Source organism: Carcharhinus amblyrhynchos, chromosome 15 (genome assembly GCF_965287045.1).
Source record: "Carcharhinus amblyrhynchos chromosome 15, sCarAmb.v2.hapA, whole genome shotgun sequence".
NCBI lineage: Eukaryota > Metazoa > Chordata > Chondrichthyes > Carcharhiniformes > Carcharhinidae > Carcharhinus > Carcharhinus amblyrhynchos.
The window spans coordinates 8,768,362-8,787,639 of record NC_137338.1 but is presented as its reverse complement, the minus strand read 5'-3'; positions in this window follow the sequence as shown (position 1 = coordinate 8,787,639).

Here is a 19,278-nt window from a genome sequence, read left to right as displayed (position 1 = left end):
ACCCACGACCCCTGTCTAATGTTTTATGGCCATCCAGATTGAGGGAAACTGATTTAGGGACAATTTATTCCTGCCAATCAGCCTAACAGCACATCTTTGGGGTGTGGGAGGAAGCCGGAGCACCCGGAGAAAACCCACGCAAGCACGGGGAGAATGCGCAAACTCCCACAGACACCGGCCCAAATCCATGTGTCTGCACAGCAATCAGCGATAGTCACTGAGCTGTCGTCTTGCCCAGTATCTGGTCCAGTTTAGGCACACACTAACGACATGAAGCACGAGGCCAATCCTGAACAACCAAGAGCAGCCCCAGTACGACCCATTACGTGTATGCCCCTCGTTGGACACGAGGTGGACTGACTTAAAACCTGTGAATGAAAAGAGAAAAACGTTATTATCATACCATACCCATTTACATTACCAGGGACGTCCCAATGCTAATGACCCTTATTTAAAACAATCTCCTACATCCACCCATCTCTAACCCAGTCATGTGCCTGTCTAAGTTACTCCAGATTAGCTGGAAAGAAACTGGGATAGGATTAGGGTACAGATTTTAAAGTAATTGGTAAAAGAAGCAAAAGCAACATGCTGAGAAACATTTTCGTGCATCAAAACCTGTTGTTGTGAGACTTCTTACTGTGCCCACCCAGCCCAGCACCAGCATCTCCAACTTGTTGAATATGGAAGCAGAGAAGTTATCTTTCAGTTGTAAAGGTGAGACCATATCTGGAGTACTGTGTACAGTGCTGGTCTGCTTATTTAAGGAAAGACGTCAATGCACTGGAAGTAATTCAGAGAAAACTGATACCTGGAGTGGGTGAGTTGTCTTATGAAGTTTATTTATTAGTCGCAGGTAGACTTACATTAACACAATGAAGTGACTGTGAAACTACCCTGGTCACCACACTCCGAACGTCTGTTCAGGTACGCTGAGGGAGAAATTAGCATGGCTAATGCACCTAACTAGCATGTCTTTCAGACTATGAGAGGAAACCGGTGCACCCGGAGGAAACCCATGCAGATACGGGAAGAATGTGCAGACTCTGCACAGACAGTGACCGGGGTCTGGGAAGCGAACCCTGGAGGTGTGAGGCAGCTGTGCCACGGTTGGAGAAGATATGCTTGTATACGCTGGAGATTAGAAGAGCAAGGGGCAACTTCATTGAAATTATGAAATCCTGAAGGGTCTTTGCAGAGTGGATGTAGAAGTTATGTTCCTTCTCGTGGGAGAATCTAGAACGAGGGGGCCACTGTTTAAAAATAAGGGGCCATCCATTTAAAAAGAAAATAGGAGAATTTATTTATTTCGAGGGGAGTGAAATTTTGAAACTCTTTCTGAAAAGGAAGCAGAATCTTTGAATATTTGTAAGGCAGACGTACAAAGAACAAAGAAAATTGCAGCACAGAAGCGGGCCCTCCAAGGCAGCACCGATCATATTGCCTGACTGAACTCGGTTGCCTCTATCCTTCTGGTAATATATCCTTCTATCCCTGGCCTATCCATGTATTTGTCACGGTTCCCCTTTAAAAGATGGATAGATGCTTGATAAGCAAGGGAATGAAACATTATTTGGGGTAGAAGGAAAGATGGAGTTGAGGTTAAAATCAGATCCCCGACGCACCCCGGACATTCTCTGTGCCACCTTCTTCCGTTGGGGAAAAGATACAAAAATCTGAGGTCACGTACCAACCGACTCAAGAACAGCTTCTTCCCTGCTGCCGCCAGACTTTTGAATGAACCTATCTTGCATTAGGTTAATTTTTCTCTATACTCGAGCTGTGGTTGTAACACTACATTCTGCACCCTCGTTTCCTTCTCTATGAGTGGTATGCTTTGTCTTTATTGCGCACAAGAAGCAATACTTTTCACTGTATACTAATACATGTGATAATAATAAATCAAACCAAATCAAATGATCTTATGGAACGATGGAGCAGTCTCGAGGGGCCAAATGGCCTACTCCTGCAGCTAATTTGTGACCTCCCTAGTTGCTAGGCAGAAGGCCCTCAGCTACACATGTCTTCATCTGAAGTGTACAAGGATGAGTTTTGTATAAACCCAATATTAGACAGAGCCGGAGTTACTCAGTAATATTATTGAATGCTAAATGTGGAATCATGTCCAATTTACAACCATTTACAATCCTAATTCAAAGGCTGGAATCGCCGCTGGAACTAAGAGGTGTTTTAAAGGTTTCAAGTCGGGTCACTGATGAGGAGTGAAGCTGGCAAATGAAAGAGTAATGTTTCCAACAGTGTTGGTTTAGTGGATAAAAAGTTCAAATCAGGGGCTTGGAACAGAGCAATTGGTCTTCCAATAGCCAGGACTGACTCAAAATGTAATTTATTCCCTGGAGAGATATTGTAGAGTTGATAGGAAAATGAAACTGATTGAATTTCCTCCCTGAGCTTTTGTTTACTGAGTCTAGATGGAGTTATTCTGAAGGATTCGAAAGCAAAAGGCAAGTTCAGGAGGTCCAGCAGTCTCTGTGGAGAAAGGGAATGGAGTTAATGTCTGGAATTTTACCGGCAGGCCCATCCCGATTCTGGAGATGGGCGCCGCTCGGAGAACGGTATTCTCCATTGGCCACGGGCAGGATAGTACGAAGCTTGGGTGGATGTGCCGGTAAAGTTCCGTCCAATGTTTCAAGTCTGTGTGACTCTTCCTCAGAGCTAAAGAGAGGGAGAAAATGTGATGGATTATATACTGTGTGTGAGCAGGTGGAGCGGCTGGAACAGAAGGCCAGTGATTGGTGGGAGCCCGGAAAGATTTCAATAAAGATGTGTGGCTCACGAGACAGAGGAAACATTCATGGCAAGAGAAGGTGCTAAGGGTTACATAAAGGTAAAATATCAAAAAGTGTTAATGGGGAATGAAGGTCTGTGCTCAGTGAGAGCAGAACAAGTTTGCTGATGACACCACCACAGGGGGTCGGATCTCAAACAATGGCGAATGAGATAGAGAATCTGGTGAACTGGTGCGATGGCAATAATCTCTCCCCCAATGTCAACAAAACAGAGGAAATTGTAGTCAACTTCAGGAAGTGTAAAGGAAAACATGCCCCTGTTCTACATCAGTGGGGACAAAATAGAAATGGTCGAGAGCTTCACATTTTTAGGAGTCTCGATCACCAACAACCTGTCCTGGTCCCCCCATGCCAACATTATAGTTAAGAAAACCCACCACTCCTCTATTTTCTTAGAAGGCTAAGGAAATTTGGCATGTCAGCTACGGCTCTCACCACTTTTATAGATGCACCTGAGAAAGCATTCTTTCTGGTTGTATGGTATGTACAGCTTGGTATGGGCTCCTGCTTTGAGCAAGACTGAAAGAAACTACAAAAGGTTGTGAATGTAGCCCAATCCATCACGTAAACCAGCCTCCCATCCATCGACTCTATCTACACTTCCTGCTGTCTCGGAAAAGCAGCCAGCATAAACAAGGACCCCACGCACTCTGAACATTCTCTCTTCCACCTTCTTTTGTTGGGAGAAAGATAAAGAAGTCTGAGGTCACATATGTTCCTTCAGTTTGTGTTGGGCTTCATTGGAGCATTGCAGCAGGCCAAGGATGGACATGTGGGTGTGAGTGCAAGGTGCTGAGTTAAGATGATGTGCAACAGGAAGGTTGGAGTCATGCTTACGGACTGAGCAAAGATGTTCGACAAAGCAGTCACCCAGTCTGTGTTTAGTCTCCCCATTGGGATCAGTGAATGCATTGGACCAAATTGAAGGATGTGCAAGTGAAAGGTTGCTTCACCTGGAAGGAGTGGCATTGAACGGTGAGGAGAGAGGAGGTAAAAGGGCAGATATTATATCTTCTGCCATTCCAAGAGAAGATATTGTGGCAAGGGGATGTGGGGTTGGGGATGGGGTGAGGACCAGGGTGTCACATATGGAGTTATCCCTGCAGAATTCTGGTGGGGTTGGGTGAGGGGAAGATGTTTTGTGGTGGCATTGAGCTGGAGTTGGTGGAAATGGGGTGGCATAGTGATGCAGTGAATAGCACTGTTGTGTTACAATGCCAGGGACTTGTGTTCAACACAAGCCTTGGATGACTATCTGTGTGGAGTTTGCACGTTCTCCCTGTGACTGCTTAAGTTCCCTCCAGGGAACTCCAGTTTCCTACCAAAGTCCACACATGTGGACATAGGTGGATTAGCCATGCTAAATTGCCCCTTACTGTCAAAGATGTGTAGGTTAGGTTGATTGGTCATGGTAAATGTGTGGGGTTACGGGAATAGGGCAGACGGGAAGATCTAGGTGGGATGCTCTTTCAGAGAGTTGGTGCAGACTCGATGGGATGAATGGCCTCTCTCTGTGGATTCTATGGTTCCTTTGAAGGTGGAGACTAGTGCGGTGGAAAGTGAGGTCATGGGAGGGAAGGGAAGGAGTGAGATCAGAGGTGGGGGAAACGGGTCCAACCTGGTTGAATGCCCTGTCACAGAGGAATCCTCGGTTGAGGAAAAAGGCGGACATATCAGAGGCACCATTTGCGAAGGTGGCATCATCAGAAAAGTTGCAGCTGAGGAGAACAGGCAAAAAGGGAAAGGAGGTGTTGCTGTGCTGGTAACAAGGGATGGGATCAGCACATTAGCAAGGGAGGACCTCAGGTGGAACCTGCCTGGGTGGAGCAGACATTGGTAGGAGGTGATAATCGGCTCTGAAACAGTAATCGTAGTGATGGGCATGGTTTTAATCAGGAGATTAGAGAAACATGTAGTGTGGGTAATGGAGTAATGATGGGTGACTTCAATTTGCATATAGACTGGATAAACATAATGAGTGCTAATGCTGCGGAATACGAGTTTCTGGAGTGTGTTAGGGGTGGTTTCTGCAGCAGTATGTTGAAGAACTGGAAGGAGAACAGGCTATTTTAGATCTAGTATTCTGTAATGGAAAAGGGCTCGTTCATAATCTGACTGTAAAAGAAACTTTCGGGAGGAGTTCATAGAATCAGTGCGGTGCTGAAGGAGCCCATTCAGTCCATCGAGTCTGCACCCGCCTCTCCGACAGAGTCACGCCCCATAGCAACTGGTTGAGGCGGCTCACTCTCACTTCACAGAAGGCTGCAGAGAAGGAGACTTTAACGTATCTGCCCAGGCTGCTGCCTGTAAACCCCCGTTCCAGAGGCTTACTTTCTTTATCAAAGATGAACATTCAACTGTTGCTCGGAATGAAGCCTTCATGAGTGCAGTTCGCACAAAAGAAAGCAGGACAATTTTGTTAACACAAGTAAAATAGTGGGCTTTTCTCTTTCTCTTCTAATGTACATTCAGACTGGCTCAATTGCATTTCAGACATCTATCAGAAAATAGTCTTTCACCATTGCCTCAGTGGTATAATCTACTCAACATTAGTCTTATATGAAATGGCCCAAGTAGTTCAATTCTTACCAGTAAAGTTCACTCAGATGATTCATTCATTTACCCTTCGTCCACACTTGGCTGCCTCTGAGTGCAGACAGTAGGTACATTAAGTCCCTTTTGCCTGTAATAATGCATCAATTACACACTCTTCACTTTCCTATCCAACATTTTGCTGTATTTTCAATGAGAGCTACAGTATTGTCAAGGAAGGAGGAACAAGTTGCCTGCAGTCGTCTCTTTAATAGTACCATAAAGTATATTAGATTTGCTGCGTGTTGCTGCAGAGTTCCCCTCTGGGAGGGATTGATCCTGTCTGAAAATAAATAAGATAATAACACTTTCAATCCAGCTTCACTCCCCGCTTTGTCTGACCTGGGTTTCTGTTTTAAGCATTTTTCTACTTGTTAATCAGATGCCAGGATCATGGGTAAATGCTTTGATTGGTTTTGTCAATAGCCTTGCTCTGTCTGTATTCTGCAACTCTTCATTAAAGAGAAGGCCTACAATGCAGAAGGAGGTCATTCAGCCCATTGTTCCTCTGAGACAGCAATCCACTCCGTACATCAGTGTTCCTTCGCAGTCGCCATGTCAAAATCCTGGAATTCCCTCTCTAATGGCGTTGTGGGTCAACCCACAGCACGTGGACTGCAGCGATTCAAGAAGGCAGCTCACCGCCACCTTCTCAAGGGCAACTAGGTACACCGTTCTTTCCCCCACTGGTGTCCCAGTGCGATAAATGCTGGCCAGCTAGTGACGCCTATGTCTCACGAATGAATAAAAAAGACTCCCCCACTCTTCCATCATAATCCTGCAAACTTTGCCCCATCAAGTAACCATCTGTAATACATTGAGGGCAGCTTGATGCGGTTAGAATAAACAAAGGTTCTATTGTCAACAATGAAGAATTATATATATATTCATTAAAAGGTCCAATTGAATAAACTGCATGACTGTACAACATTCCTCCCTGTCTCCAACTAAGGGACCTGCCTCGGGTCAGAGTTTGCACCCTCCTGCTGGTTGGCTCAGTTTCCCGCCTTGACAATCCTAGGGACCAACCCGATCACACGGTCCTTAAGTGAAGGCCACACTGCTACACCATCCCTCTTCAACATTGCTGCCAGAGAGTGATTGGGGTGGCACAGTGCTCAGCCTCACAGCGCCAGGGACCCAGGTTCGATTCTGGCCTTGGTTGACTGTCTGTGTGGAGTTTGCGTGTTCTCCTCGTATCTCCGTGGGTTTCCTCCAGTGCTCCAGCTTTCTCCCACTGTCCAAAGATGTGCGGGTTAGGTAGATTGTTCATGCTAAATTGCCCCTTAGTGTTGCAGGATGAGTAGATTGGGGGTTAGCAGGGTAAATATATGGGGCTAAAGGGTTAGGTAGGATGCTCTGTTGGAGAGTCAGTGCAGGATCAATGGGCCAAATGGCCTCCTTCTGCACTAGCGGGATTCTATACTCTTGCATCTGCTTCAACTATCGGGATTGGGAATCAGGATGATTCAGAGTCCTCCTGTTGGTATTTAAGGCACGCGTTCTCTTTCTGAGCTGACAGGGAAGTCTTACCCGTTGATCCACTATGTGTCAAATACTTTTTCTTAATCTGTTGTTTATTTACAGTCCCCTGTGCCATGGCTCCAAATTTCCTAGATGGCATCTATGCAGAAGTCTGAGCCAATCTGTGCCAATAGCAGCAAGTGCTGACATTTCCTGCAGAGCTCATTTGGCTGCAAGGGAACACTAAAAATTGGCATTTTCTTTGCCAATGGGAGTGTGGCATCACTAGAGCAGGAGAGGCTGTGGCTGGCTGCCATCAGCTGACATCTCTCAATTGTTGCAAGGGAAAGCAACCAGGACTTTCCCATCGGGAAAGCAACAAGCGTGCAGAACTGATCAATAAAACCGAATGAATTTTAATACAGAACAGTACGGGGTGGACACCATAGCATACACCTGTTTTGTCTTCATTCATTCATAGGATGTGGGCATCGGTGGCAAGGCTGGTATTTGTTGTCCACCTCCAGTCGCCATTAAACTGAGGGGCTCACTCAGCTACTGCAGAGGGCAGTTGAGGGTCAACCATACTGGTGTGGTCCTGAAGTATAGGCCCTTGAGTATAGGGCTAACGGGAGGACTTTGAATAGTGTGGATGAACAGAGGGATCTAGGTGTATGTGTACATAGATCCCTGAAAGTTGGGAATCAAGTAGATAGGGTTGTTAAGGAGGCATACGGTGTCTTGGCGTTTATTGGTAGGGGGATTGAATTTAGGAGTCGCAGCGTCATGTTGCAACTGTACACAACTCTGGTGCGGCCGCACTTGGAGTACTGTGTGCAGTTCTGGTCCCCACATTACAGGAAGGATGTGGAGGCTTTGGAGAGGGTGCAGAGGAGGTTTACCAGGATGTTGCCTGGTATGGAGGGGAGGTCCTATGAGGAGAGACTGAGGGATTTGGGGTTGTTTTCGCTGGAAAGAAGGCGGCTAAGAGGGGATCTTATTGAAACATATAAGATGATTAGAGGTTTAGATAGGGTGGACAGTGATAGCCTTTTTCCTCGGATGGAGAAAGCTAGCACGAGGGGTCATGGCTTTAAATTAAGGGGGGGTAGTTATAGGACGGATGTCAGGGGTAGGTTCTTTACCCAGAGGGTGGTGAGGGATTGGAATGCCCTGCCTGCTGAGGTTGTAAATGCGCCTAGTTTGAGGGCGTTTAAGAGATCCGTGGATAGGTTTATGGACGAAAAGGGATTGGTTTAGGTTAGAGGGTCATTGTTTTTTAACTGGTCGGCGCAACATCGTGGGCCGAAGGGCCTGTTCTGCGCTGTAATGTTCTATGTTCTATGAAGTCAAACATAGGCCAGACCGAGCGTTGATGACAAATGCTAAGACTGTAACACTACTTTCTGCACTCTCTCCTTGCCTTCTATATGAATGGTATGCTTCATCTGTATTGCACACAACAAATGTGATGGAATACTCCTCACTTGCCTGGATGGGGGCAGCTCCAACAATACTCAAGAAGGTTGACAATATCCAGGACAAAGCAGCCCGCTTGATTGGCACCACATCTGCAAACATCCACTCCCTTCACCACCGATGCTCAGTAGCAGCAATGTTTACTATCTACAAGATGCACTGTAGCAATTCACCAAAAATCCTTGGACAGCACCTTCCAAACTCATGATCACTTCCATCTAGGATAACAACGCTAGCAGATACATGGGAAGACTACCACCAGCAAGTTCCCCTCCAAGCCACTCACTGTCCAGACTTGGAAATATATTGGCCGTTCCTTTGCAGTCACTGGGTCAAAATCCTGGAATTCCCTCCCTAACGGCATTGTGGGTCAACCCACAGAGCATGGACTACAGTGATTCAAGAAGGCAGCTCACCACCACCTTCTGAAGAACAACTAGGGATGGGCAATAAATGCTGTAAGAAGTCTGACAACACCAGGTTTAAGTCCAACTGGTACTCTCCATTCACCTGATGAAGAGGGAAACCTGGAAAGCTTGTGAGTTTACTATCAAATAAATCGGTTGGACTTAAACCTGGTGTTGTCAGACTTCTTACTGTGTTTACCCCAGTCCAATGCCGGCATCTCCACATCAATAAATGCTGGCCAGCCAGCAGTGCCCATGTCCCACAAATGATGAATTAAAAAGAAACAATACTTTTCACTGTACACTAATACATGTGACAATAATAAATCAAAGCAAATCAAAAAATTCCTTCCCTAAAGGACATTAGTGAAGCAATTATGTTTTCGCAACCATTGATAATGGTTTTATGGTCACCATCACTATATTCCAGAACAGTGGATTGATTATAAATTCCAGTGATTGCAATTGTAGGATTTGAATCCATGTCCCCAGTGCATTACCAAAAACAGAAAATGCTGAAAAAACTCAACTGGTCTGACAGCATCTGTGGAGAGAGAACAGAGCCAATGTTTCAAGTCTGGAGAAGGGTCACCCTGACTCAAAACATTTGCCGGAACTCTGCAACCTCGCCCACCACAGAAACAGAACGGGCGAGGGGCTGACAACGGAAATGTCCGTTGACCTTGGGCGGGAATTTCCGGTCTCTCTGGAGCGAGGCTGTAAAGGTCCGCCCATTGACTTTATCCTCTCTCCACAGATGCTGTCAGACTGGCTGAGATTTTCCAGCATTTTCTGTTTTTGCTTCAGATTACAGCATCCGCAGTATCTTGCCTTTAGCCCCAGTCCATTATCCCGAGCCTCTGAAATGATCATTTGTTGTCACTGTGCCGTAATCCCCACACCCTGAAACGCCAATTTGCTAGACATTACGTGCATGATGCTGCACTTTCACAATGCCTCTCATCCTCCAACAGCATATTCTTCAAAGCGGAGAAAAGTGAGTAAGAGATTCATTATTTCTCAAGGTATAAATTCTCTCATGATTATTATTTTTTCATGTGGAAGAGAGCGACAACCTTGAAATCCTGGCAGGAGATTCAGTAACTAGAGGGCATAGATTTAAGGTAATTGGCAAAAGAACTAGGATGATTGGGGGGGTGGGGGGTGGAATGAGGAGAATGTCTTTCATGCAATGAGTTGTTCTGATCTAAAATGCACTGCTTGAAAATGAACAACTTCAAAAAAGTTACTGTATATTGATTTGAAAAGAAAAATTTTGTAGTGCTATGTGAAAGAGCAGTGCTTACTGGATAGTACAGGCATGATGGACTGAATGCTACCCTTTTGCTCTATAGGGTTCTCTGGTTTTTGTCCTGTTTATTGGAAGTCAATTCTTGACTTTCCAGTCTTGTAGGAATCACAGAGTCCCTATTCTGCAGAAGAGGCCACTCGGTCCATTGAGTCTGCACTGACTCTCTGACTGAGTATCTTGCCCAGGCCCTCTTCCCTGCCCTATCCCTGTAATCCCATGCATTTACCCTGACTAATCCCTCTAACCCACACATTTTAGGACACTAAGGGGTAAATAGGCCTGACCAATCCACCTAACCAACACTGGTTCCAGTTGTGCCTCTTGGGAAGTGCTGGGGCCTCATTCTCTGAACTCGCCCGCAGCTGGGATTCTCGCTGCAGTGAATGGAAATTTGGCTGAGCCGCGATGTCAGGGCGTGAACAGCCGGAGAATCCCGGCTGTGGCCGAGGTTGGTGTTTCTTTGGGTGGTGCAAAAATAAGTAAACCTCAAAGATTACAAAGACACGTCCACCTGCCTTTAACTAGATGCAGCAAGACAGCACAAGGTACGGGGCACCACTCGATTCAGCAGCAATCGGAGGAAATGTTAGGGCTTATTGTTGGGAAGCAGATTTCAGTAGGAGACCATTGCCTGCCTTCACTCATCACCCCCCTCACAACCTCAGTGAAGGGACACGCCTTTAAAACTGAGATGAGAAGGAATTTCTTCAGCCAGAGGGTGGTGAATTTGTGGAACTGAATATCACAGAGGCTGTGGAGGCCAGGCCATTGAGTGTCTTTAAGACAGAGATAGATAGGTTCTTGATCAATAATGGGATCAGGGTTTATGGGGAGAAAGCAGGAGAATGGGGATGAGAATCAGATCAGCCATGATTGAATGGTGGAGCAGGCTCGAGGGCCCGAATGGCCTAATTCTGCTCCTATATCTTACGGTCTTATGGTCTATTTCCCCAGATCAGTAGTGCTAGATGTTGAAAGAGTTTTATCTGAAAGATCCTCTTGATCTCATTTATGTTCTAGATGAAGACGCCTTGATGTGCCATTAGCTAACCGCCATCATCATGCTTGTTCCCGTCTTCAAGCCTGGCCCAGAAATGAGCTGTTGTAAATGTATCTGAGAAAGAAAAGAAGCAAGTTATTCATCCACATCATAAATCCACCCTTTCTTTTTGACAAGCTGGAGAGAGCAAATGATAATAACCTCAGGGAAGCATGCGACCCTTTTGTCAAACCAGCATCTATTTTAAGTGATCTTAATATCAAAGGATTGCACATATGCATGAATAAAGTGGAAGAGACTCATTAATTTTAATGAACTTTTGTTGAAAGAGCAGTGACTATGTCTGCGCCCTTGTGGCTATGTCAGTGTCTGATGTGAAGATGAGTGAGACACTGTCTGGTGTATGAATTAAACAGATGGCTATAGACTCAGATCTTTTCTGTATAATGCAGGTCATTCCAGTCCCTGGAGTTCAACAAGTAGAATGTGTTTTCGAGATGCTTTAGTCTCAGTGCCGCTGTTGTCTTGCCCTTTTTTTAAAAAAATCCTCCTTATTAATTCATAGGTTATGAGGAATGCTGACAAGAGCAATATTTATTGCCCATCCCTAGTTGCCCTTGAGAAGGGGTGTTGATAGAGTCGTAGAGGTTTACAGTATGGAAACAGGCCCTTCAGCCTAACTTGTCCATGCTGTTTTTTACCACTAAGCTCATCCCAATTGCCAGCATATGGCCCTATATCCATCTTATCCATGTAACTGTCTAAATGCTTTTTAAAAGACAAAATTGTACCTTCCTCTACTAATGCCTCTGACAGCTCGTTCCAGACACTCACCAATATAATGAACAACCTTCACCTTAAACTGCTACAAGTGTTCCTTCAGAGCTTTTTTTTTATTCATTTGTGAGACATGGCTAGCATTTATTACCCTTCCCGAGTTGCCCTTGTTCAGAGGGCAGTTGAGAGTCAACCACATTGCTGTGGCTCTGGAGTCACTTGTAGGCCAGACCAGGTAAGGAGGGCAGATTTCCTTCCCTGAAGGATGTTTGTGAACCAGATGGGTTTTTCCAATAATGATTTCATGGTCATCAGTAGATTTTTATTTCCAGATATTTTTTATTAAATTCCACCATCTGCCACGGCGGGATTCAAACCCGGATCCCCAGAACATTAGCTGAATTTCTAGATAATGCCACAAGGCTATCAGCTAGGTAGGGAGCTCCAGCATTTTGATCCAGCTACCGTGAAGAACCACTGATATTGCTCCAGGCTGGGATTATGTGAGATTAGAGGGTGATTCTATGCATGTGCCACCTTGTCCTTCTAGGTGGTAGAGGCCATGTGGTTAGGAGGTGCTTCCACAGAAGTCTTGACAAACTGCTACGTATCTTTGTAGACGTTATACACTAAAATGGTGAGGAAGTGGATGTGTAAGGTCGTGGATGGGCTGCTAATCAAATGGACTGCTTTGTTGTGGATAATGTCAATCTTGTTGAATATTGTCTAAAATTATACCCTTCTCTGTTCTCTGCCAGATGCTGGCCAGATGTGTAGTCAATGGATTCAGTCAGTGGCTCCGAAGACCCATGGAAAAGTACCGCTGTTAAAATGGGTAAAACTAGTGGGTTTATGGACAAAAAATTGCTGATGATTTAATGATGCATGTGGCAGACTTCATCAGGAACACAAAGAATGTTTATTAACAAGAAAAACTGTATGGAGGCTAGCAGCCCCTAGTTTTATGGTCATCAGTAGATTTTTAATTCCAGATATTTTTTATTAAATTCCACCATCTGCCGTGGTGGGATTCAAATACGGATCCCCAGAACATTAGCTGAATTTCTAGATAATGCCACAAGGCTATCAGCGAGGTGAACCACCACCCCCCTCCCCGCCCCCACCCCCTCCTCAATGTTCTCATCCCGGCTGTCCTTGAGCTGGCTGCCTCAGTCACTACACATCTCCTTCATGTCCTCTAAATGTCTTCTGCCTGAGGGAGAGCACCAGCCACTAACGTGATTACCCTTCCCATCCGAAATGGCCCCTCAAGCCAGGTGACCCTCTTCTGCTGTGCTGCCCTTAAAAGGACAATCTGAACAATCTCCACATCCCTTCCCTTTTAACTTCTTAACTCAATCTTCCATAACCAAGTTACTCAGTCCCAAATCTAACAAAATAAGTTGAACAGTTATAATTCGAGTCTTTGAGGGGTTTTTCTGTTTCCTGTGGAGCAGTTTAATTCTGTAGTCGGAGTTGCTTCCACAGGATCGACATTAACAGGAACTACAATGACAGATACCTCCCCTGACACAGGCAGTTCATTACTACTTGCTTCTGTGGAGACATCAGCTATGTCTGTAACAGGTTGATCAGGTACTTTGCTGTTTAAAAGTGAGAAAACATTTCTTGATGGCAGCACTAATGGCTGGAACGTCTCTCTGTTCCTCCAGTGATTCATAAGTTTCCGAATGATCTATCCCTCCATGCCTACTGGGTAAAACAGGTGTCTGTTTGGTCACAGAGACAATAATTCCAGAGATGTAACTTCAACCACTACCAAAATTTCAACCTGGCTGGGGTCTTTGTCTGTGCGGAGTCTGCATGTTCTCTCTCCCATGTCTGCGTGCGTTTCCTCCAGGCGCTCCGGTTTCCTCCCACAGTCTAATGATGTGCAAGTTAAGCGAATTGGCCAAGCTAAATTCTCCCTCGGTGTAACCAAACAGGCGCCGGAGTGTGGCAACTAGGGGATTTTCATAATAACTTCATTGCAGTGTGAATGTAAGCTACTTGTGAGACTAATAAATAAACTTAAAAAAAATTTGGCACCATGTCTCATTATTTACTTAATGTGGGTTTTTATTGTTGCAGTGGTAATGATTTATTGATAAGGTCTTGTGTGTTTTTAAATATAAAAGCTTTATCAGTAGGTTTTAACTATGTACAATTCCCAATATAGTCTTAATAGAGTTCTTCCATGCTGATTTGTGGCCTGTACAACACTCCTGTTCGGGCACGTCATCCCAGTCTCTTTCTCTTTCTGAATGTTATTACCTCTTCAGTTAATCTCTCATTGTCAAGATTTCCCTCTTCAAGCTCTTCCTCTCCCAATTCAATTCTTCGCTGTTCTTGTTCTCATTTCCTGGATGCTTTTTCATATAGTTTAGCTTATTTCACATATTCTCATTTTAACTTCATTTTGTCAATTTCTTTTTTCAAGTTTGCTGTCAGTCATTTTATCTTGTTGTTCTATTATCTTTCCTTGAACTTTATTTCTTGCTGCTGATTCCTCTTTATTTTCAATAGTTCTTAATTTCTTTTGAATCTTTAATTTCTGCATTTCTTCCGAGGTGAATCCACCATGTTCTTACTGGACATATACATTTCACAAATGAACCTTGATTTCTGCTTGTCTTAACTTCAACTAAACCCTTCTTGGCTTCACTGTTTGTCAGATCTGTATCCATCTGGGATCTTCTGCTGACTCTCCCCTGAAGCCTTCATTATCTATGGACTCTTATTGAGAGTTGCCGTCCGTATCTTCTGGGGGTTGCTGCTTTAAATGCATTGATGCTTTAAGTGTATTACCGCTTTAAACACAGGCTGAAATTTTACCCTCCCGCCCGCCATGGGAATTAGAGCGGGAGAGGAACAGACCGTGGAAAGGTCTGTTGGCCTCGAGCGAGATTTTACAGTTTCGGGATGAGCGAGGCCGTAAAATCCCATCCATTACCTCTTTAAATACATTACCACTTTAAGACTGCCACTTTTTTTTAAACAGTCAACAGCTGTCAGTTCTCTCCATGCACTTTTCTCACACTTCTGAAGTTTTGGTACAAAAATGGCAGGCCGTCCTTTGAACTTTTAAGCCTCTCCGTTATACTGACAGAAAGCTCTCAGCGATCCCCGCATCATCTTTTATCCTCTGGCCATTTGGAGAATGTGCCTCTCTTTTTTTGAAGATAGAACATAGAATGAAGAACATGGAACATTACAGCGCAGTACAGGCCCTTCGGCCCTCGATGTTGCACCGACCTATGAAACCAATCTACGCTATTCCAATATCATCCATATGTTTATTCAATGACCATTTAAATGCCCTTAATGTTGGTGAGTCCACTACTGTTGTAGGCAGGCCATTCCACACTCTTACTACTCTCTGAGTAAAGAGCCTACCTCTGACATCTGTCTTATATCTATCACCCCTCAATTTAAAGCTATGCCCCCTCATGCTAGCCATCTCCACTTGAGGAAAAAGGTCTCACTGTCCACCTTATCTAATCCTCTGATCATCTTATCTGCCTCTAACCTTCACCTCTTAACCTTCTTCTCTCTAATGAAGACAGCCTCAAGTCCCTCAGCCTTTCCTCATAAGACCTTCCCATCATACCGGCCAACAACCTGCTAAATCTCCTTTGCACCCTTTCCAATGCTTCCACATCCTTCCTAAAATGTGGCGACCAGAACTGTACGCAATACTCCAAGTGCGGCCGCAACAGAGTTTTGTACAGCTGCAACATCACCTCATGGATCCTAAACTCAATCGCTCTACCAATAAAAGCTAACACATCGTACGCCTTCTTAACAACCCTATCAACCTGGATGCCAACTTTCAGGGATCTATGCACATGGACACCGAGATCTCTCTACTCAACCACACTATCAAGTATCTTACCATTAGCCCAGTAGTCTGTATTCCTGTTACTCCTTCCAAAGTGAATCACTTCACACTTTTCCACATTAAACTCCATTTGCCACCTCTCAGCCCAGCTCTACAGCTTATCTATGTCCCTCTGTAACCTGTAACATCCTTCTGCACTGTCCACAACTCCACCAACTTTAGTGTCATCCGCAAATTTACTAACCCATCCTTCTACGCCCTCATCCAGGTCATTTATAAAAATGACAAATGGCAGTGGCCCCAAAACAGATCCCTGCGGTACACCACTAGTAACTGAACTTCAGGATGAACATTTCCCATCAACCACACCCTCTGTCTTCTTGCAGCTAGCCAATTTCTGATCCAAACCACTAAATCACCCTCAATCCCATGCCTCCGTACCTTCTGCAACAGCTTACCATGGGGACCTCTGGATTTCTTCTATCAATTTCACTGCAAGATCCAACGCTCTTGAGGCCCAAGGAGAAGATCCCCAAACTTATTAATTTATCTTACAAACAGATTCAGGACTTCTTTATAAAATGTCCGAACTTGCTGCCTGCGCTTTCTCACTGTTCTGTGTTCTCTTTGCTTTCATTTTGAAAAAAAAACTTGCAGCAACTCTTTGTCCTTTTGTTTAATCTTAAGTCCCACTTTTCCTTAATCACAAAATCACAGTTCTTGCTTCTGAGAGTTATTTTCTCTTCATTTCTTTTTCTGGATATTTCTGAACCCCTGACTGTATAATTTATTCTACGTCTGTTCCAGTGGATCTGGCAATATCTCAACATCTCACTATGCATACATCTTGGACCACAGGCAGTGTCCTCAGAATAACACCCTATCCTTGTCGCCAATGTAATCCTGCATGCTACAGACATTTTCAGGAACACGAAGGATATTAATTAACAAGGAAAAACTGTACAGAGGCCAGCAGACACCATTGCCTGCCCCCCTGCTTGTCCCACACCCTCAGCTGCTATCCTGGAGCAGCCCATTGGCTTCCCCAGTACCTACATGTCTTCTGGATGTCTTCCTCCTAAGGGAGGGCTCCAGTCCCTGGGGTGGATTACCCACTCATGTCCTAATTGGTCGCCCAAGTCAGGTGACACTATTCTGCTGTGTTATTGTTAAAGTAACAATTACCACAATGACTTTCTGCTCTATGCTCAGTGGTGGATTCTGAGTCAGAAGGTTATAGCTACACATTACATCCCCACAGCAAGCACAAAAATCTAAGTTCCAGCATAGTATAGAGGGAGTGCTGCACTGTTGAAGGTCTTGTCTTTTGGCTGAGATGTTAAACCAAGGGCATGAACAGAACTTTCCAGCCACACTTGCCCCAAGACTGGAAAATCCCACCCAAGGTCAATGGACCTTCCCATGCTCTGCCCCCACCCGGAATGATTCCCCTCGCAGGCGGGTCAGGAAAATTCCGCCCTCTGTCAAGTGGATGTGAAAGTTCCCCAGACACAATTCTAAACAACAACTCGGAGATTTTTTTCCCCATTTTTCCTGGTATAATATTTACCTGTCGACAAATAGGTTATCTGATCATTATATCGTTGCTGCTTTTGACACTTTGCTGTGCACAAATTGGCAGCCACATTCAGTGCATTACAGCAGTGGCTTCATTTCAAAAAAGTAAGGCATAGTTTAAGGTTGTGAAAGGCGCTCTGTGAGTCTTTCTTTCTTGGCCAGTTTTAGAGTCAGCTTTGAATGGGAAGGTTTCCAGTTGAGGGCCTCAGTTATGAACATGCAGCCTGGAGAGTAGGGTAACAGCAGAGCTGTGCTGAGGAAAATGAAGTAGAACGTAAACTAATTTTACAGTTAGTTTAATGGGAGATCCAAGGAAGGCAACAACTTTCAGCTTCAGATTTTTTAATTAAGGTCAGTATTGTTTAATTTAACGGTCAGTGACTCGGTGGAGTTGATGATATTTAAAGGTTCGTAATGTCAATACTCTGGTGTTATTAATTTTCATAATTTGATGTTAATTCGAAATGAACCTAGCGTTTGGAACTGCAGAAGTCAGTCTCTCACAGCACATTGGTCCTCCTGTGATTTTCTGATAAAATAATAGGTTGTAATCTCTTAGTTTGTGCTCAAACTTTTGAAAACCAGGGCTGAAAATGTCACACAAAGTATTCCAGCTCTACAGGTGCACTTTTGCTGGATTTTCTAACCTAAGGAAATCCCTGTCTTATTATGGGTTTGGTTTCTGGGTGAGTTTGTCTAAGAATATGACTGTTGTTCATAAAAAACATTCCTGCAAACTTTCAGATAAGATCTACATCTCAATGCTATGCACAAGATTCCACTTCTGTTTCCCACTATTTTGGGTGGCACAGTGGCACAATGGTAAGTACAGTTGCCTTACAGCACCAGGGACCCAGGTTCGATTCCCAGCTTGGGTCACTGTCTGTCAGCATCTGCATGTTCTCCCCCTATCTGCGTGGGTTTCCTCCAGGTGCTCCGGTTTCCTCCCACAGTCTAAAAGACGTACTGGTTAGATGCATTGGCCATGCTAACTTCTCCCTCAGTGTACCCGAGCAGGTGCCAGAGTGTGGCGATGAGGGGATTTTCACAGTAATTTCATTGCAGTGCTAATGCAAGCCGACTTGTGAGATTAATAAACTAAAAAAATTCCCCCAGTGGCTGTGTGGGTTTCCTCCAGATGCTCCTCCAGGCTTCCTTCCACAGTCCAAAGATGTGCAGGTTAGGTTAATTGGCCTTGCTAAATTAACCTTAGTGTCAGGGGAATTAGCAACATAAATATAAGGAGTTACGGGAATAGGGCCTGGGTGGATTTGTGGTCAGTACAGATTTGATGGGCCAAATGGCCTCCTTCTGCACTGTAGGGATTCATTGAATATGTCCAGGTTGCCATTGGTCTCCTTCCCAATTATAATGAGGCTCTTTGATTCCTTCTGATATTTTCTTCTGTAAGATCTCAGTTGTGAAGCTCTTTCTAGTACAAAGCTTTCTTTCTGTTGACCTTGTATCCACCTTCTCCTCAGGATGTAGCACTTTGAAATCTTGTGCTCTGCAACTTGAGCTGTAATTATAAGTTTGACTGTCTCTCTTTTGTTCCTCATGCCTCCTAACTCTTTCATAATCATTTAGGGTTATATTAGATGACAGCTTTTGTTGTAAAGTTGTGTCACAGCTCTCTTCCCACCAATAATCCTGTTGGCGAAAGCCCATTTTTTAACCATGAGGTATTAAGAAGAGCTAAGCTAATATCTTGGCTCTTTTTCATTAAGCTCATGATTGTTCAAACTCTTCTTTCTGGTTTTCTATCATGGTGTGTAGGTGCTGGCGTTGGACTGGGATGGGTACAGTAAGAAGTCTCACAACACCAGGTAAAATCCCTACAGGTTTATTTGGAATCACGAGCTTTTGGAGTGCCGCTTCTTCATCAGCTAAGGCTGAGGTTCTTTCCTCACCTGATTAATAAGCAACGCTTTGAAAGCTTTTGATTCCAAATAAACCTGTTGGACTTTAACCTGGTGTTGTGAGACTTCTTATTGTGCTTTCCTGCTTGATTGGAAATA